Source organism: Rattus norvegicus, chromosome 5 (assembly GCF_021556685.1).
Source record: "Rattus norvegicus strain SHRSP/BbbUtx chromosome 5, alternate assembly SHRSP_T2T, whole genome shotgun sequence".
Lineage (NCBI taxonomy): Eukaryota > Metazoa > Chordata > Mammalia > Rodentia > Muridae > Rattus > Rattus norvegicus.
The window spans coordinates 7362320-7371599 of NC_141538.1; the positions used below are offsets into that span (position 1 = coordinate 7362320).

A 9280-nucleotide genomic window follows, 5' to 3' on the forward strand; every position below is an offset into this window, starting at 1 on the left:
ATAATAAATACACAGAGGAGCTGGTGCAAGCCCTGTGCTTGCTGCCTCAGTCTGTGTGAGTTCATGTGAGCTTTGCTCATGTTGATTTAAAGGATCTTGGTTTTTTTTTAGTGTCTCCATCCGCTCTGGCTTTTAACTCTTTCTCCTTCCTCTTCCTCTGTGTTCTTTGAGCTCTGAAGGGAGGGATTTGATAGAGACATCCCACTTAGAGCTCTGCTGCAAGAGGAAGCATCTTTGATGGCTGAACAAAGAACTGATCTATGAATATAGCAGAATATCACTAGGAGTCATCACTATGGCATTTTTCAGCAGGGGTGGGAGTGTTGCTATTCTTTCTTCCTTTCTTTCTCTCTCTCTTTCTTTCTTTCTTTCTTTATTTCTTTTTTGTTTTAGACTAGTAGTGTTTTGATTTACCCTAAGTCCCTGGGCTATCTAATCTCTGGTTCTTGGTCACCCAAGCAGAATTGGGTATGGGTTCTCTCTTGGAGTGGGCCTTTAGTCAAATCAGTTATTGATTGGTAATTCCCACAGACTCTGTGCCACCATTACAATAACATATCTTGCAGGCGGGATACCATTGTTGATCAAAGGGTTTGGGGCTGCCTTGATGTTTGTGTTTTAGTTTGGTTTGGTTTGGTTTTGGTAGTGTGTAGAGTATGCTTCTGTACCAGAGACACTAGAACATAGGGTTGAAGGATATATGTTGGTACCCACTCATCTTCTCTATGTCCGAGTTATATGAGCATTGTCTTCAGTAATGGGGACTTGCTGTCAGCTTGTGAAAAGCAACTTATAGTCTTGGCAACAGCCTGAGTTGTTTGGGAGTTCCCATGGGAAACCTTTAACCAACAGCTCAATTAGACGTAGCCAAGTCACACTACTGAAAGCTTTGTTTGGTGACGAGAAATAGCCAGTTGTGACTTTGTCTCCCCCATTATTTGGCAATTTTATTTAGTTTCCCTTTTATGTGTATAATTTAGGAAGTTTCTACTGTATTGAGCTTCCATACTACCCCCTCAAATACCCCTGAATTTTTAGCTGTTTCTACCTGTGTTCCCTCCCGCAACTTCCTCTCCCCTCTCCACTTGATCCTTCTGGTCCAACCTCCACCCATAACTATGTATTCTATTTCCCTTTCCTACCAAGATCTATCTATACCCTCTATACCTAACCTCTGTGGCTCTATAGATTGTAGTTTGGCTATCATTGACTTAACAGCTAATGTCCACATATAAACAAATACATACCATGTTTGCCTTTCTGGGTCTAAGATACCTAACTCAGGATGATTTTTTTCTAATTCCATCTATTTGCCTACAAATTTTATGATTTTTTAATGACTGAATAATACTTGATTCTGTAAATCTATCACATTTTCTTTATCCTTTCTTTTGTTGAGGAACATCAGGGTCATTTCCAAAGTTTGGCCATCATGAATAGAGCAGCAGTGAACATGGTAGAGCAAGTGCCTCTGTGGTAAGAGGAAATGTCCCTTGGGCACATCCCTAAGTGTGGTATAGCAGGATCCCACAGAAGATCACTTGCCATCTTTTAAGTAAGTATCATGCTGATTCCCATATTGACTTTCTCAGGCAAACGTAAAAATGTGAAGAATATTGAGTATTCAGCAAAATCCATTTTTCTCCCCCAAAAAGTAATAAAGGCCTATTTCAGGACTGTATATGTTACAACTTCATCATTTATGGCACATGGTAGAAAAAAATAAGTACTGGGTTCACCATCCTGTGTAGTAAAGGCAAACACAGTGGAGAGAGAGGTCAAAAGTCATCTAATTTTCTCATTTTCTATGGGTGTTTGGATAACCACATCTAACTAGTACAGCAAGTGCTTAATGGGCAAATAGCTCCTTCTAAAGCTGATTAAAAAAAAAGACCAAAGAGCTACCAATGGCATTTTAGGAGCAGCTTTATCTCCTATAATCTCAGCACTCAGAGGACTAAAGTAGGATGATAGAACCCAAAGCCAGCTTGAGCTTCAGTAAAATAAGAAAAAAAGTTATATATCAAGTGATTGGGTCAAATAAAAAGTTATAGAGGTTAGAAACATTAAAAGTTATCAATTATATGAAAGTATGCAATTATCACTAAGGTTACACTAGACACACTTTGTGTTATCATATGGGAGCCAAAGGGGAATATGTGGTTTGAATTAGGATGACACACATAGATTTGAATAATTTGTCTTCAAATGGTGGAACTGTTTGGGAGGGATTAGGAGGTGTGGCCTTATTACAGGAAAAGGCATGTCATTAGGGGTGGACTTTGAGGTTTCAGAAGCCCACAAATTCTCTCTCTCTCTCTCTCTCTCTCTCTCTCTCTCTCTCTTACATTTGTGGATCAATGTGAACCAACTCTTAGCTACTGCTTGAGTTCAATGAATGCCTACCTTTTGTCCATGATTATCATAGACTCTAACCCTTTGAAACTGTAAGCACAAAATAACCTTTTTTTCTCTAAGTTGCCTTGGCCATGGAATCTTATCACCATAATAAACAGTACTAAAACACTCTAATTTGTGATGATAAAGGATTTGGCATAGTATTTCACTCCTCATGTGCACTGTGCTTTCCTCAGTATTTCCTTACTTGGTAGTTGCATGCAATGAGGTTTGACAAATAGGTCAGATAAATGAGACTATTATTTCAAATAAAGATATGTAAGATGTTGGGTAAGGGAGATTACTCAGTGCATAAAGTGCCACAAAAGCATAAAAATCTGAATTCAAATCCCCAGTACCCATGCAAGCTAAGTCTAGAGATCTATGTCTGTAACCCACCTGGAAATGGGAACAGAGACAGTAGAAACCTAGAGACCCCTGGCCATCCAGTCTAGCCAAAATGCAGAGTTCTGGGTTAAGTAAGAGATCTTATCTTTAAAAAAATTAGATGGAAAAAGTAGAAGCAACTTCATCATGACCTATAGCCTCCATGTGTTCACACATAAGCATGTGCACCTGCACACACACACACACACACACACACACACACACACACACACACACACTCACTCACACCACAGATGAAAAGAGCAAAGGAGGAAGGAAGAAAGGCAGGTCATGATTTCATATATGTTGGCATCTGGCCAAGCATTCATTTTCCGTCAAGACTTCCCATAACATACCAGTTTCTCCATTCTCACCAAGCTTGTGTCTCTTTTACACGACTTCTTTATTTACATTCCAGTTGTTGCCCTCCCCCACCTTAGTTTCTCTTCTCACAGTTCATCATCCCCCTTGCCTCGGAGAGGGTGCGCCCCCACTCCACATGGCCTCCCCCTTCCCTGGGGCCTCAAATCTCTCAAGGATTAAGTGCATTCTCCCACTAAGACCAGACCAGATAGGCCTCTGCCAGGGACCTTGGACCTGCTCCTGGTTGGTAGCTCAGTCTCAGGGAGCTCCCCAAGGTCTGGGTTAGTTGAGACTACTGGTATTCCTATAGGCTCACTCTCCCTGTAAGCTTCTTTAATCCTTCCCCTAATTCAACCATAGGGGTCCCAGACTTCAGTCAAATGGTTTGGTATACCTGCATCTGTTTCAGTCAGTTGCTGGTAGGATCTCTCAGAGGACAACCATGCCAGGTTCCCATCTGTAAGCACACCATGGCATCAGGAATAGTGTCAGGCCTTGGTGCAACCCATGAGATGGATCCCACATTGGGCCTGGTCATTGGACCCAAGAATTATTTTGATGTCTATGAAATGAGAACATGAATGAGTTTGTTTTTTGTTTGCTTGCTTGTAATCAAAATTTCATTTTACTCCTTGCAACAAGGACATATATATATGGTCGCATTTTATATATAGGCTCATTTTAACAAATACCTTTTGGCTTTAGTAATTTTTACTTTGCCATCAAGTATGTATTACATATTTATTTCATGCAGTTCTACCAGCCTCTGATCATTAAGTATCAAATCTTGCCTGAAGGAATGTCCTGTATATGGTATCCTTGTAATTTATGGAAATTGTGTTTCTTCACAAAGGCTATAGTGGCAGACAAATGCAAAGCAAAGGATGGTCATCAGAAGGTACATTTGCACCTAGTGATGCATCTCACATGAGAGGCTTAGGAGTGTTCAGTAATGCTATAGACTCCTCAGACTGAGTACACCTACTCATTAATGCCTATTGCACAAACTGAGTGATAAAACGATATAGCTAAAGTATATGAAAAAAGAGCTTGGCAAAGGTCTGTCTAGTGATGATGCTTGCTTATGAGAATGGTGAGCGGGGCCTCAGTATTGCCATTGATATGCACCAAGTATTAACAAGCCTAGTTATTAGATGTAATTGTCATGGTTATGAACACAGGCAAATGGTTGTGGTTTTAAATAAAAATTAGAATCTATTTCATCAGATATAGCATGAACAAAAGATGCTGTTAGATCATTTAGTGCTGTGTAACATAGCAACCATTCACTAAAAGCTCTACCATCAAGAAAATGGTTAAAAGCTATAACTGCTACTGCTCAGTGACAGCCTATCCAGTGTTAGCCACACCCTGTGCTTGTCTTTGCTAATTAACAGGAAGCAATTCTACTTAGAAATTGTTTCATTATTTTAAAGAAAACCTCACAGAAGAAAATCTACTGGAATGTTAACTTTTACATCATTAAAACACCCTTTTTTTTTACTTTTACCCTATCTCATATTACATTGAATACAACTGTAAAAACACACTCTCAAGTCATTTTCAAACATTAATAAGTGTTGGAACTTCTTTGCATCCTTTTCTGGCATAGTTTCTAAAGAACAAGTCAGAAAACTTTCATATTTTTCCTCTTGTTTTTGTTTTGTAGCAGTACTGGGGATTGAACCCAGGACCTAACACATGCTTGACAAGGGTGCTACTGTGAGCTGTCTTGCAGCCCTCTATTTTGAGACAGAGTGTCATTATATTGCTCAACTGGCCCTAAACTTGTCCTGTAGTCAGGGAAGGTTTGAAATGTGCTCCTCCTACCTCAACCTTCAGAGTGCTTGCCCTTAGCCAACCACAAAGCCTGGCTTAGAGTTTTTCATTTCTAACAGTCCCCTAGGTGATGTGGGTGCACAGTGGTCCTCAACCTTCCCTATGCTATGACCCTTTAATGCAGCTCCTCATGTTGTGGTGATCCCCAACCATAAAATCATTTCTCATGCTACTTCATAACTGTAGTTTTCCTACTGTTATGAATATTAATGTAAATAGTTTTTGGAGATGATAGGTTTGAGAATGGTGCCACAACCCAAAGGGGTGCACAAGTACCAGTGAGCACCTGCCTTCATGGACCTCAACTTAGTTGCACATATGATACAACAAGAAAAAGAAGGCTGAACAGCACACATATATAGCAACATAGTGTTTAATGCTTACAGTAACTTAATGAGCTAATAATTTTCTTCTGCTTGCATAAGAGAACATATAACACACACCTGCCAAGTTTCACATCCTGGATGCACTCTATTCTCTGTTTCAGGCAGCTTAGCTTCTGTTTTCTGGTCACTGTGTGGTTAAAACACCAGGCACAGTTAGAACCTTTTGAATTGCCAGACTAAGCAGGAAGGTTGAGTCTTTGGTGTTGATGAACTATGACATTAACATCTGAGGTGGTCAGTGATACATATTCTGTTGGTACATGAATAAGTCATTCTCAAATACATGTAGTAGTTTTTCTGTAGACATTTCTCTCAAACCAGATAGGATGTTGGACCTCATCCTTGTAAGATTTGTACACTCAGATCTTTTGCTTTTATCACAGAGTTCTCACATTCCTCAGCCTACACACAACTCCCTCTGTCCATCTGTGTAGATTTTCTCCCTTGCTTTTGACTAGTTTTTAAAGGAAATAAAATATCATTAATGATAACTATGGTGTTTGCATGTACAAATTCCATCACATCCTCCTGAACTCCCTCAGTGACCACTGGCCTAGAAGAGGAAGCTCCATTGCCAAAGAAAGACAGACACTAACAGGAAGCAAGTCTGCTTTTGTGAAAACATCCTGCCCCTTATATTTGTCCACAGATGTATGTGGGACTTAGGAAGACAGTTCTTCAAGGAGCAAAGATAAATTCCCTATCTGCATCAGAGCCTTCTCTCTCAGGCCTGAGATTTTTTTTTGCCACAGTCTGATGATATGGGTCATGTATAGAGAAGGAAATGCTCAGGGTCAGAAAACATGCTCATTCTCAGTAGTGGCTACAAAAATTCAAACGATATTATTAAAATCTAATGCATGCCATATTGATTATATCCTTAGCTGAAAAAAGAAAAGACTAGGCTTGGAACTCACATCTCTACTGAACAGTGCCAGGCCGCTTTCCTGTTCACAAGTCTCCACTCCTGTGGAGAGTCCTTTCCTCAGAGACTGTCCACTGTACCCAGTTGGTCCTCAACTCTGTTTAGCAGTCATCTGGTTTTCTGTCTCTACCCAAAGTTGCATTTCTAACAGAAATTGGCAGAGACTTTATCCCTTATGCCCTATTCTCTGAGACAATGCCATACATATAGCATTAATTAGCTGATTAATGCATAAAACAACACTGTCCTTGCATCCTCAAGATCCTGAAAAGTAGCCATTTTCCACAACATGCTTTGGGACCCTACCATCTAGCTCTGGCTTTCATTGTCAGTGCCCCTGTGCTACATGGAGTGGGGGTGTTGACTTAGAAGAGAGAAAGATATCTTGAGATTCACAAAAGAACTATTGAGATGCCATTTGCTTCCACTTTTCAAAGTTTGCGGCTACTTTAGTGCAATTGGTTTGGAAAGCAACTTGTTCCTGTATCTAATAAGACCAGCAGACCATTCACAGTAGCTGCACCAAATGATTTCGCAGCATTCTAAAAAGACATTACACTAAGCTGGTTAGACAGCATAATGAATGCTAGGAGTTTATTTCAGAGGTGAGAGATCCTGGTTCCTTATTTATTTCACACTGACAACTACGGGGTGGAAAGAAATGGGCAGACTAAAGTGGAGAGAATTCTATCAGAGTGTTGAGTGATCTGCTGTGGAGAGTAAGGGAAAAGAAAGATTCACAAGAACGGCATTCCCTAGCCTGAGCAGCTGGACTTTCTGGTGCCCTTAACTACAGGGAGTAGGAGGGGAGGAGGAGGTGCCCTCCAGTGAACCAAAGACATTGAAGTCAGCTTTAGACGTGGACCTGAGATGTCTATGAGACATGCCAACTAGATGGAATGTCATTGAATATACAAGAACACTGTGCAAAGGATCCAGACATGTACTGAATGTAGCATGAATACCTGTATTTTTAAGTGCTATTATTTGTTCTGCCTGTTACAATGTATTCTTTCTGCTCCTGTAAGCAAGTCCCTTGGTATCTTCATGTTGTTCCTAGCTGTTACCAACATCCTTCTCCAGTGTCACCAGTGGAGTTTTTTTAGCTTATTTTCATTGCCTTTCTTTCTGTATTTTGTTTTTTGTTTGTTTGTTTGTTTGTTTGTTTGTTTGTTAGTTTATTTGTTTGAGATGGGGTCTCACTTTTTAGCCCCGGCTGTCCTAGAACTCACTGTGTAGACCAAGTTGAACTCGAACTCACAGAGATCTGCATCGATGCCTCTGTATCTGAAGTGCAGTGACTAAGAAACTGTGCCACCATGCCCAAACTTACTGCTTTTCTTAAGGAAAGAAAAATCTATAGTACTTACTCTTAATATTATAGAGATATTTGAAATTATTATAATAACCTATTTTAATCCCTAAAGTTGATGTCACTAATCACAAATGCATGATTTTTTCTATTTCATAACAAGGAATTTGAAAATCAAACTTCTATGGGTGGCTATTGATATTTAGCTTTTACTGAATTGAAAAGGTTCTAGAAAGTTTTTCTTGATAAGGTGGAGCGAGAGCATCAAAGGACCATCTGCTAATCTCCATGTGCCCCTTCCTGCTCCAGGTGGACTGGATCATGGTCTCCTTCCTGTACTTTTAGCTTCCTTTGCTTCTGAGCCTCCGGCTGAAGGCAGCAACACCAGTATTTTTCAATCGTCATCTACTTAGAGAGATCCTCTAACTTACCTATAGATAGCAGAAGAAGTTGGAAAAAGACGAATCAGAGCTCCTTCAGGCCATAGGAAACCAAAGGTGTCAAAATTTCCTCTTCTCTAATGGCCTTACAGTTTTTATGCCCTGGAAAACAGCCACCTCCTTCATGTGTTTGAAGAAGTCCATTGATCTACAAAGGATATCACTGGAAGGTTGCTAGAATTTCAGCTGGTGAACTACCTCTGTATGGCAGCAAGCCATCACTGGGTAATCCTGGTTCTCTTACCAGGTAAATTACTTCCTACACTTAATATGAGGACAAAGATCATGTGATCTAATTCTGGTTCAACTTGGTTGGATCTTCTGAGATAGTTTGTTTCTTGAATGAAAGAAAGGTAGCTATCAGAGAAGCCAACAGTGCTAAACCATCCTCATGTCCATTCAGATTCACTCTCTCCCTTGCTTCCCTTTCCTTTTCTTTTGCCTTCTCCCATCTTGAATGTAGATATGGAACATTATGCTATGACTGTGATCTTGCAACCAAGAAGCAGCAGATGCAACAAGTATAAGACCAAAACCCAAGAAGACTTGAGAAGCAAAAAGTTGGGAAAAGCCTAGATCTTTTAATACCAGTGTTGAATTCTTCATGCTAAGTAAATGTGCCATTGCAAGTTTAATCCCCTCTCCTTTCAAGATAGTAGCTGTTATTAAAATAAAAAGTAGAAAACAAGGCTTATCAGTCATACTCATGTTTATCATTTGTACCTACATGAAAAATAGTTTGAAACTGTTTATAGCTAATTCCTATCTGTGCTTCAAGGAGCTATTCTTCTAAAACACAGAAAACCCTGAATTGACACCATGTCAACCTAACTCCACCCTGAGCCCTCCTCCCAAGCCTAACTAGAATGTCCCATCTTCTGCAGGCCCAGCTCCTGCTACAACCCGACAAATAGAAGTAACTGTACCCTATGAACTTGATACCATTTCCCAATTCCGATATTCAGGCCAGCCTATCACAAATGCTCTATGAATGACAGACTGTTTACCTTATTCTTGGCAATAAATACATGAAATAGCCATTATCATTCCAGATTTTAATAATTAAAAACAAGTCAGACAGCATAGAGTGGTTTGCCTATCCAATGGCACCCACATAGGCCTGTACTAAGTAACTCAGCTAGAATTTGAAACCAAATTCTATTTTTGAAGTCTGTCTCATAGGGTTTGTGAGAGCTGGCTTCCCAGATTAACAACATTACCAGTCACTCAA

At 40.0% G+C, this 9280-nt stretch overlaps 1 protein-coding gene across 4 annotated transcripts in view; it reads left to right on the top strand.

The window, feature by feature from the left end:
• Positions 1 to 8749, top strand: part of Jph1 (junctophilin 1) — a 102117-nt gene extending 93368 nt beyond the window's left edge. Inside the window, exons 6-7 of one of the 4 annotated variants that reach the window (XR_015619445.1) lie at positions 1400 to 1555; positions 8513 to 8749. The gene's annotated coding sequence lies outside the window, so the exon portion shown is untranslated. Of the gene's footprint in view, positions 1 to 1399; positions 1678 to 7918 lie in introns of those variants that run through there. The other 3 variants (XR_015619446.1, NM_001106630.2, XM_087547817.1) reach the window with 3 other exon arrangements.
• The last annotated feature ends 531 nt before the right edge of the window (positions 8750 to 9280 follow it).